General features: G+C 46.7%; 1 long non-coding RNA gene across 1 annotated transcript; it reads right to left on the bottom strand.

Annotated features, from left to right (window-relative positions):
* Positions 1-7,374: 7,374 nt before the first annotated feature.
* LOC128138292 (uncharacterized) lies at positions 7,375-7,750 on the bottom strand. Its single transcript, XR_008233986.1, has 3 exons — positions 7,646-7,750; positions 7,502-7,557; positions 7,375-7,417 (listed from the first exon to the last, which is right to left on the bottom strand). It is a non-coding gene; the product is annotated as an uncharacterized LOC128138292 (long non-coding RNA).
* Positions 7,751-8,635: the final 885 nt, after the last annotated feature.

Raw genomic sequence — 8,635 nt, 5'->3', positions numbered from 1 at the left:
GGTTAGGGTCGGGGTCCCAGGTCCAAGGGGTCCCCTAACCCTGTGCAGCTGGGGGGGCTGATTGGGTGTGGGTCCCCCCAATTAGGGTTAGGGTGGGGGTCCCAGGCCCAGGGGAGTGGTGTAACCCTAATTAGGGGTGGGGGTATATACCTGGGGGTGTGGGCTCAGGGAGGGGTTAAGTACGTGGGGGTGGGGATGCTAAGTGGGGGGTGGGGCTGCCTCAGGAGGGACAGCTGGGGGGGGACCTACCTGTATGGTCTGTAAATAAAAATATTAAAAATATAAGTTTGGTGCAGCAGTAGAAATTGGCTTCCTCCCCAGGAGCAAATTTTTTTTATTTTTTTTTTTTTTTTTTTAAGTTGCTCCTGGGGAGTCTACCAACTTCTACTGCTTTTTTTTTTAATTTTTTACTTTTAAATTTAAAACTTTAAAATTTAAAAAGTTTTAAATTTAAAAGTTTAAAATTTAAAAATGTAGCAGTACTGCAAATTTTAAAGTTAAGCACTGCAGTACTGCAAAATCTAAGTTAAGCGCTGCAGTACTGCAAATTTTAAAGTTAAGCGCTGCAGTACTGCAAAATCTAAGTTAAGCGCTGCAGTACTGCAAAATCTAAGTTAAGCGCTGCAGTACTGCAAAATCTAAGTTAAGCGCTGCAGTACTGCAAATTTTAAAGCACTGCAGGACTGCAAAATCTAAGTTTTACAAAAGCAACTTTAAAGTTTTACAAAAGCAACTTTAAAGTTTTACAAAAGCAACTTTTAAAGTTTTACAAAAGCAACTTTAAAGTTTTACAAAAAGCAACTTTAAAGTTTTACAAAAGCAACTTTAAAGTTTTACAAAAGCAACTTTAAAGTTTTACAAAAGCAACTTTAAAGTTTTACAAAAGCAACTTTAAAAGTTTTACAAAAGCAACTTTAAAGTTTTACAAAAGCAACTTTAAAGTTTTACAAAAGCAACTTTAAAGTTTTACAAAAGCAACTTTAAAGTTTTACAAAAGCAACTTTAAAGTTTTACAAAAGCAACTTTAAAGTTTTACAAAAGCAACTTTAAAGTTTTACAAAAGCAACTTTAAAGTTTTACAAAAGCAACTTTAAAGTTTTACAAAAGCAACTTTAAAGTTTTACAAAAGCAACTTCAAAGTTTTACAAAAGCAACTTTAAAGTTTTACAAAAAGCAACTTTAAAGTTTTACAATAGCAACTTTGAAGTTTTACAATAGCAACTTTGAAGTTTTACAATAGCAACTTTGAAGTTTTACAATAGCAACTTTGAAGTTTTACAATACCATTTCACAACAGCAACTTCAAAGTTTCACAACAGCAACTTCAAAGTTTCACAATAGCAACTTCAAAGTTTCACAATAGCAACTTCAAAGTTTCACAATAGCAACTTCAAAGTTTCACAACACCAACTTTAAAGTTTTACAACAGCATTTCACAACACCAACTTTAAAGTTTTTACAACAGCATTTCACAATAGCAACCTTAAAATTTTACAATACAGTTTCACAACTCCAACTTTAAAGTTTTACAACAGCATTTCACAATAGCAACCTTAAAATTTTACAATACAGTTTCACAACACCAACTTTAAAGTTTTACAATAGCAACTTTACAGTTTCACAACACCAACTTTAAAGTTTTACAATAGCAACTTTACAGTTTCACAACACAGTTTTACAATAGCAACTTTACAGTTTCACAACAGCATTTCACAATAGCAACCTTTAAATTTTACAACACAGTTTCACAATAACAACTTTAAAGTTTCACAACACCAACTTTAAAGTTTTACAACAGCATTTCACAACACCAACTTTAAAGTTTTACAACAGCATTTCACAATAGCAACCTTAAAATTTTACAATACAGTTTCACAACACAGTTTTACAATAGCAACTATACAGTTTCACAACACAGTTTTTACAATAGCAACTTCAAAAATTGCAATACAAAATGACTTCCACCATAGTACTAAATTTTTTATTTGTTTCACATTGCATTAAATTACAAAGTTTTACAGAGCATTTTCCAAGTTTACAGAGCATTTTCCAAACTTATCAGTCTTTTCCACATTCCTCACTGCCTATTACATCCGTCGCTGCACGTCCAGAAGTTTTCCTCCCCGAGGTGACGTTACCTCCACGATCCCTGTTCTCAAGCAGAAAACAAGTAAGCTCTTCTCCTCTTCACACACCTGTCCGCTTCCGCACCTAGACACAAAAATAAAAATTGAAAAATATAATTACAAACTACAAAGAGCACCCCAATAATTTACAAACACAACACAGAATAATACAGTTACATTCACACACTTCACAATCCTGGCCTACACAATGCTGGCCATCTAGTCCAACTCCCCCCACACCCTTCGCCAACAAAATCCTCTACTGTCTTCCAAAGACCATCCGCTAAACAACATAATTCCCTGTGCTAAGTGGCAATTACCACGTTCCAGGGGAGCGCGCTCCACGGGAACGCCGTTCCCCGGAGCATTGAAAAATTCACCCTGCCTGCCAAAAACCCCGGCCCGAGCCTGACCCCCGTCCAAACATTGGCGATGAACATCGCCTCACAGAGCGGCCGGGACCGGGGAAAAAAAAAACCCAGCCGGGGGGAAAAAAAAAGAAAACCCCCCGGCTGGGGTTTTTTTATTCTACTTGTATTTTTTTTAATTCCCTGAAAAACATCTCAACTGTACAACCTGAAGGGAAAAAAAACCATTAAAAACCTAAACCACTTAACCCTACAAGGTGACAACACATTCACAACACACTACGCATTAACATCACATTCACACCAGCCCTCGCTCTCAACTCATTCATCCAACTGCCTGCCACCCTCAAGGGGCCATCACCCCCGTGCCTGCGGCACCGGGGGCCTCAAAAATCACCCTGCCTGCCAAAACCCCGGCCCGAGCCTGACCCCCGTCCGAACATTGGCAATGAACATCGCCTCACAGAGCGGCCGGGGACCGGGGAAAAAAAAAACCCAGCCGGGGGGAAAAAAAAAAAAAACCCCCCGGCTGGGGTTTTTTTTATTCTACTTGTATTTTTTTAAAATTCTAATTGCCTGAAAAACATCTCAACTGTACAACCTGAAAGGAAAAAACATTAAAAAGCTAAACCACTTAACCCTACAAGGTGACACACATTCACAACACACTATGCATTAACATGACATTCACACCAGCCCTCGCTCTCAACTCATCCAACTGCCTGCCACCCTCAAGGGGCCATCGCCCCATGCCTGTGGCACCGGGGGGCCTCAAAAATCGCCCTGCCTGCCAAAACCCCAGCCCGAGCCTGACCCCCGTCCGAACATTGGCGATGAACATCGCCTCACAGAGCAGCCGGGACCGGGGAAAAAAAAACCCAGCTGGGGGGAAAAAAAAAAACCCCCCCGGCTGGGGTTTTTTTTATTCTACTTGTATTTTTTTAAAATTCTAATTGCCTGAAAAACATCTCAACTGTACAACCTGAAAGGAAAAAACATTAAAAAGCTAAACCACATAACCCTACAAGGTAACACACATTCACAACACACCACTCATTCAGATCACAGGCACACTAGCCCTCACACGCAACTAACCCATCCTGCCGCCAAAGGGCATCAAGGGGCCATCGCCCCTTACCCGCAGCACCCGGGGTCTCAAAAATCAACCCCCAGCCCCAGCCCAACCTCCTTCCAAACTCCCCACAAACTATACTTCCATTACACCAACGCTTCAACACACACCATGGGCACCATACATAGATTTTTCAACCCGATACTTAGCTTTCATAGTGGGCACAAGTCACAGTCCAACCTCCGTAGGAGCCGCATCGCCTAAATGCGAGGTTCCTTCAATCGCCTCGTGCCCCGTGATCACCTGCAAAACCAACACACAAAACTGTTGAATAGACACTTCACCCTCAGCATAAAAAAATCCTGCACAGCTCCAAACTCCTACTTCCCACCTATTCCAAAAGCAAAAACCTCAGTGCCTTAACCATTTCTAGAACCTTACCACAAAGTGTCGACCTACACAATATTAACACCCATGCCCACTTACTGCCTTACTATATTCTACCCCACAAACCACTTACAATCCACTCCACTACTCACATGCAATGACTGAAAAATCATTTAACCCTCATTGCTAACAATCTAGACATATCAGGATATCACCCATAGACTCCTACTGCTATTCCACCTACCCCTGACTCTACATCCCCGGGGCAGAGCAGCTCCAAGCCAAACACACCCATGCACACAACACACACAACACAGAACACTAACAACAAGGGGATTCAAAGCAAAGAGAAAACTCTCAGCAAGAAGAAGGACTCCCGGACGGGAGGTGCCATCCGGCAAGATGACCTACGGCGTCCAAAACCACGAAGCGAGGAGGCTCTACGACAGCCCCAGAGAAGAAGGGGCAAAACTAACGGCCCCTTACAAGATGGTACTGTCTAAACCAAGGTGATGGATGCGTAAGAAGCCCGTCATCAAGACCTAGGAACATCAAGATGCAGGGAAGAACTCCCAGTCCAAGATGACACGCGGCTAGGCAGCAGAGCCGCCAAAGCAGCCTGGAAGAGCGCCGCAGAGGGAGAACCAGCTGGTTCCTTCCAAAACCGATCCACGCTTTAGAGCTCCGAGCGCAAGACAAGAAGCGCCCGATTGGCACCGGGCCGATGAGTACGGGCATTCGAGACCCTAGGGATGGCGCCCGAAGCGCCTGCCGCGCTCACTGAGCGCAAAGACTGATGACGGCATTGAGAGCCAACGAAGGTCTAAGGCACAGAAGACAGACTACACAAACCACACACCACCACAGACACAGGCTGGAACTGCCCTGCCCCGGCACACCGCTGCTCTCGTGCTGAAAAGCAACCCGCTCCCTTTGCCTGCCCGAACGGGACTGCTCCTGGACAGCCCTGCCCTCCTACCCTAACTTTCAAACCCCTCCCTGCAATTCCCAGCTGTGTCCCTCCCTCCCAGCCTCTCCCCAGCCCGGGTCCCTCAACTTAACTTTCAGAAGGCCAAGGGTATGAATCCATCCTCCCACCAAAAGTCACACGGCCTAACTGGGATGATCCGGCAGTCGCCAGGTTCCTCTTCATCACCTGCAATGAAGACAAAAAAAAAAAAAAAGCCAACAAAGTCAGAAGAGGCGGTAAGTAACCCATCGGCCAACACCAACTACTTTCCCAACCCCCCCACTTAATTACACACACCACAGGGTTACGCCTACCTGCTCATTCCAGCGTCAGACCCTGCAGCCATCATCACTCATGGTACCTGAGACAGCAAGACACACCAAATTAGCATAGCAGTCATGAGAAGTCACCAGCCCCATGCTCCTCCTCCCTCATCCACAGCTCACCTCAAACGCTCATCCCATTCCAAAGGTGGCCCGCACAGCACCTGCAAAACAAAAGGCAAATACTTAACTGAGCAACCACATAATACTTTGATATTCAACAGCAACCCGGCCCACAACCACCTCACCTTCTCAAACTCCTCATCGGCCTGCGACTTCGCCCCTCCGAGGCTGCGTGCTCCACCTGCAAAAGACAAATGACAAGGGATGCTTCCAACTTTGCCAACAACATGACACCTCCAAAGGAACAGTTCCTTTAACCCAGTAGTCACGACTCACCTTGCCCGGGACACCTCTGGTACCAATACCCCGCTTTGCCCCTTGCTTCGTACCTTCAAAATAAAAAGAAAAAAAGAACCCTATCAGCTACTCATAGAGCCACCGGCCACATCTTCCCTCTGATTCCACTCACGGACCCACCTTCTTGTGCTGCTTCGCTCCCCTCCTCCGTCGCTCTGTGGCACACAACTTGTCCCTCTGCATCTGAAAAAAAACCATATTCGTGTCACCTCGATGCACAGCAAGAGCTTCACAATTCCAGAGGTCTTGATGCCATCTGGGAAGACCATCTGGAGTCCAACTACAGCCTGCCATCTTAAAAAAAAAAAAAAAAAAAAAAGGGCCAAACTTTAAGCCCATCATATGCAAGCCTCAACACTTCAGAGGCTCAAATCTGCTTCAGTGCCCCTCAACAGCCCATGCCACACAGCTCCAATCATCTCCCTAAAACACTATTGGCATGGCTGTCCGCAAAGCCCGCCCACGGCTACTAGACCCAAGATAACTGTACAACCCTCACCTAAAGAATTAAGGCAAATCAACATTTCACCCATAGACTCCTACTGCTGTTCCACCTACCCCTGACTCTACAACCCCGGGCAGAGCAGCTCCAAGCCAAACACACCCATGCACACAACACAGAACACTAACAACAAGGTGATTCAAAGAGAGAAAACTCTCAGCAAGAAGAAGGACTCCCGGACGGGAGGTGCCATCCGGCAAGATGACCTACGGCGTCCAAAACCACGAAGCGAGGAGGCTCTACGACAGCCCCAGAGAAGAAGGGGCAAAACTAACGGCCCCTTACAAGATGGTACTGTCTAAACCAAGGTGATGGATGCGTAAGAAGCCCGTCATCAAGACCTAGGAACATCAAGATGCAGGGAAGAACTCCCAGTCCAAGACGACAGGCGGCTAGGCAGCAGAGCCGCCAAAGCAGCCTGGAAGAGCGCCGCAGAGGAGAACCAGCTGGTTCCTTCCAAAACCGATCCACGCTTTAGAGCTCCGAGCGCAAGAAAAAATGCACCCGATTGGCACCGGGCCGATGAGTACGGGCATTCGAGACCCTAGGGATGGCGCCCGAAGCGCCTGCCGCGCTCACTGAGCGCAAAGACTGATGACGGCATTGAGAGCCAACGAAGGTCTAAGGCACAGAAGACAGACTACACAAACCACACACCACCACAGACACAGGCTGGAACTGCCCTGCCCGGCACACGCTGCTCTCGTGCTGAAAAGCAACCCGCTCCCTTCATCTGCCCAAACGGGACTGCTCCTGGACAGCCCTGCCCTCCTACCCTAACTTTCAAACCCCTCCCTGCAATTCCCAGCTGTGTCCCTCCCTCCCAGCCTCTCCCCAGCCCGGGTCCCTCAACTTAACTTTCAGAGGGCCAAGGGTACGAATCCATCCTCCCCAAAAATCACACGGCCTAACTGGGATGATCCGGCAGTCGCCAGGTTCCTCTTCATCACCTGCAGTGAAGACAAAAAAAAAAAAAAAGCCAACAAAGTCAGAAGAGGCAGTAAGTAACCCATTGGCCAACACCAACTACTTTCCCAACCCCCCACTTAATTACACACACCACAGGGTTACGCCTACCTGCTCATTCCAGCATCAGACCCAGCAGCCATCATCACTCCTGGTACCTGAGACAGCAAGACACACCAAATTAGCATAGCAGTCATGAGAAGTCACCAGCCCCATTCTCTCCTCACTAATCCACAACTCACCTCAAATGCTCATCCCATTCCAAAGGTGGCCCGCACAGCGCCTGCAAAACAAAAGGTAAATGCTTAACCGAGCAGCCACCTAATACTTTGATATTCAACAGCAAGCCAGCCCACAACCACCTCACCTTCTCAAACTCCTCATCGGCCTGCGGCTTCGCCCCTCCGAGGCTGCGTGCACCACCTGCAAAAACCAAAGCAGAAGACGCGTACTGAGAGGCTGCCCGAAACCTCAGCCTGCCCGGACCGATTCCCAACTTGCTCTCCTTTACCTTGGGCGCTCGACCACCCCGCTCTGTCATCAAGAGCTTGCCACGTCAAGGCCTGCATACCACCTGCAAAAGACAAATGACAAGGGATGTTTCCAACTTTGCCAACAATACGACACCTCCAAAGGAACAGTTCCTTTAACCCAGTAGTCACGACTCACCTTGCCCGGGACACCTCTGGTACCAATACCCCGCTTTGCCCCTTGCTTCATACCTTCAAAATAAAAGAAAAAAAGAACCCTATCAGCTACTCATAGAGCCACCGGCCACACCTTCCCTCTGATTCCACTCACAGACCCACCTTCTTACAGGGCTCCGCTCCCCTCCTCCATCGCTCTGTGGCACACAACTTGTCCCTCTGCATCTGAAAAAAAACCCCAGATATATTCAACAACAAGTCACCTGGATGCAGAGCAAGAGCTTCACAATTCCAGAGGTCTTGATTCCATCTAGGAAGACCATCTGGAGTCCAACTACAGCCTGCCATCTTAAAAAAAAAAAAAAAAAAAGGGCCAAACTTTAAGCCCATCACATGCAAGCCTCAACACCTTACAGACTCAAATCTGCTTCACTGCCCCTCAACAGCCCATGCCACACAGCTCCAATCATCTCCATAAAACACCATCAATGTGGCTGTCCACAGAGCCCACCAATGGCTACACAATCTCAGATGACTTTACAACCCTTGCCTAAACAATTAAGGCAAATCAACATTTCACCCATAGACTCCTACTGCTGTTCCACCTACCCCTGACTCTACAACCCCGGGCAGAGCAGCTCCAAGCCAAACACACCCATGCACATAACACACACCACTAACAACAAGGTGATTCAAAGTGAGAGAAAACTCTCAGCAAGAAGGACACCCGGACGGGAGGTGCCATCCGGCAAGATGACCTACGGCGTCCAAAACCACGAAGCGAGGAGGCTCTACGACAGCCCCAAAGAAGAAGAGGCAAAACTAACGGCCCCTTACAAGATGGTACTGTCTAA

Source organism: Harpia harpyja, unplaced genomic scaffold, assembly GCF_026419915.1.
Source record: "Harpia harpyja isolate bHarHar1 unplaced genomic scaffold, bHarHar1 primary haplotype scaffold_310, whole genome shotgun sequence".
Lineage (NCBI taxonomy): Eukaryota > Metazoa > Chordata > Aves > Accipitriformes > Accipitridae > Harpia > Harpia harpyja.
The sequence above is the reverse complement of the archived record's forward strand: the minus strand, read 5'-3'. Positions and strand labels throughout refer to the sequence as shown.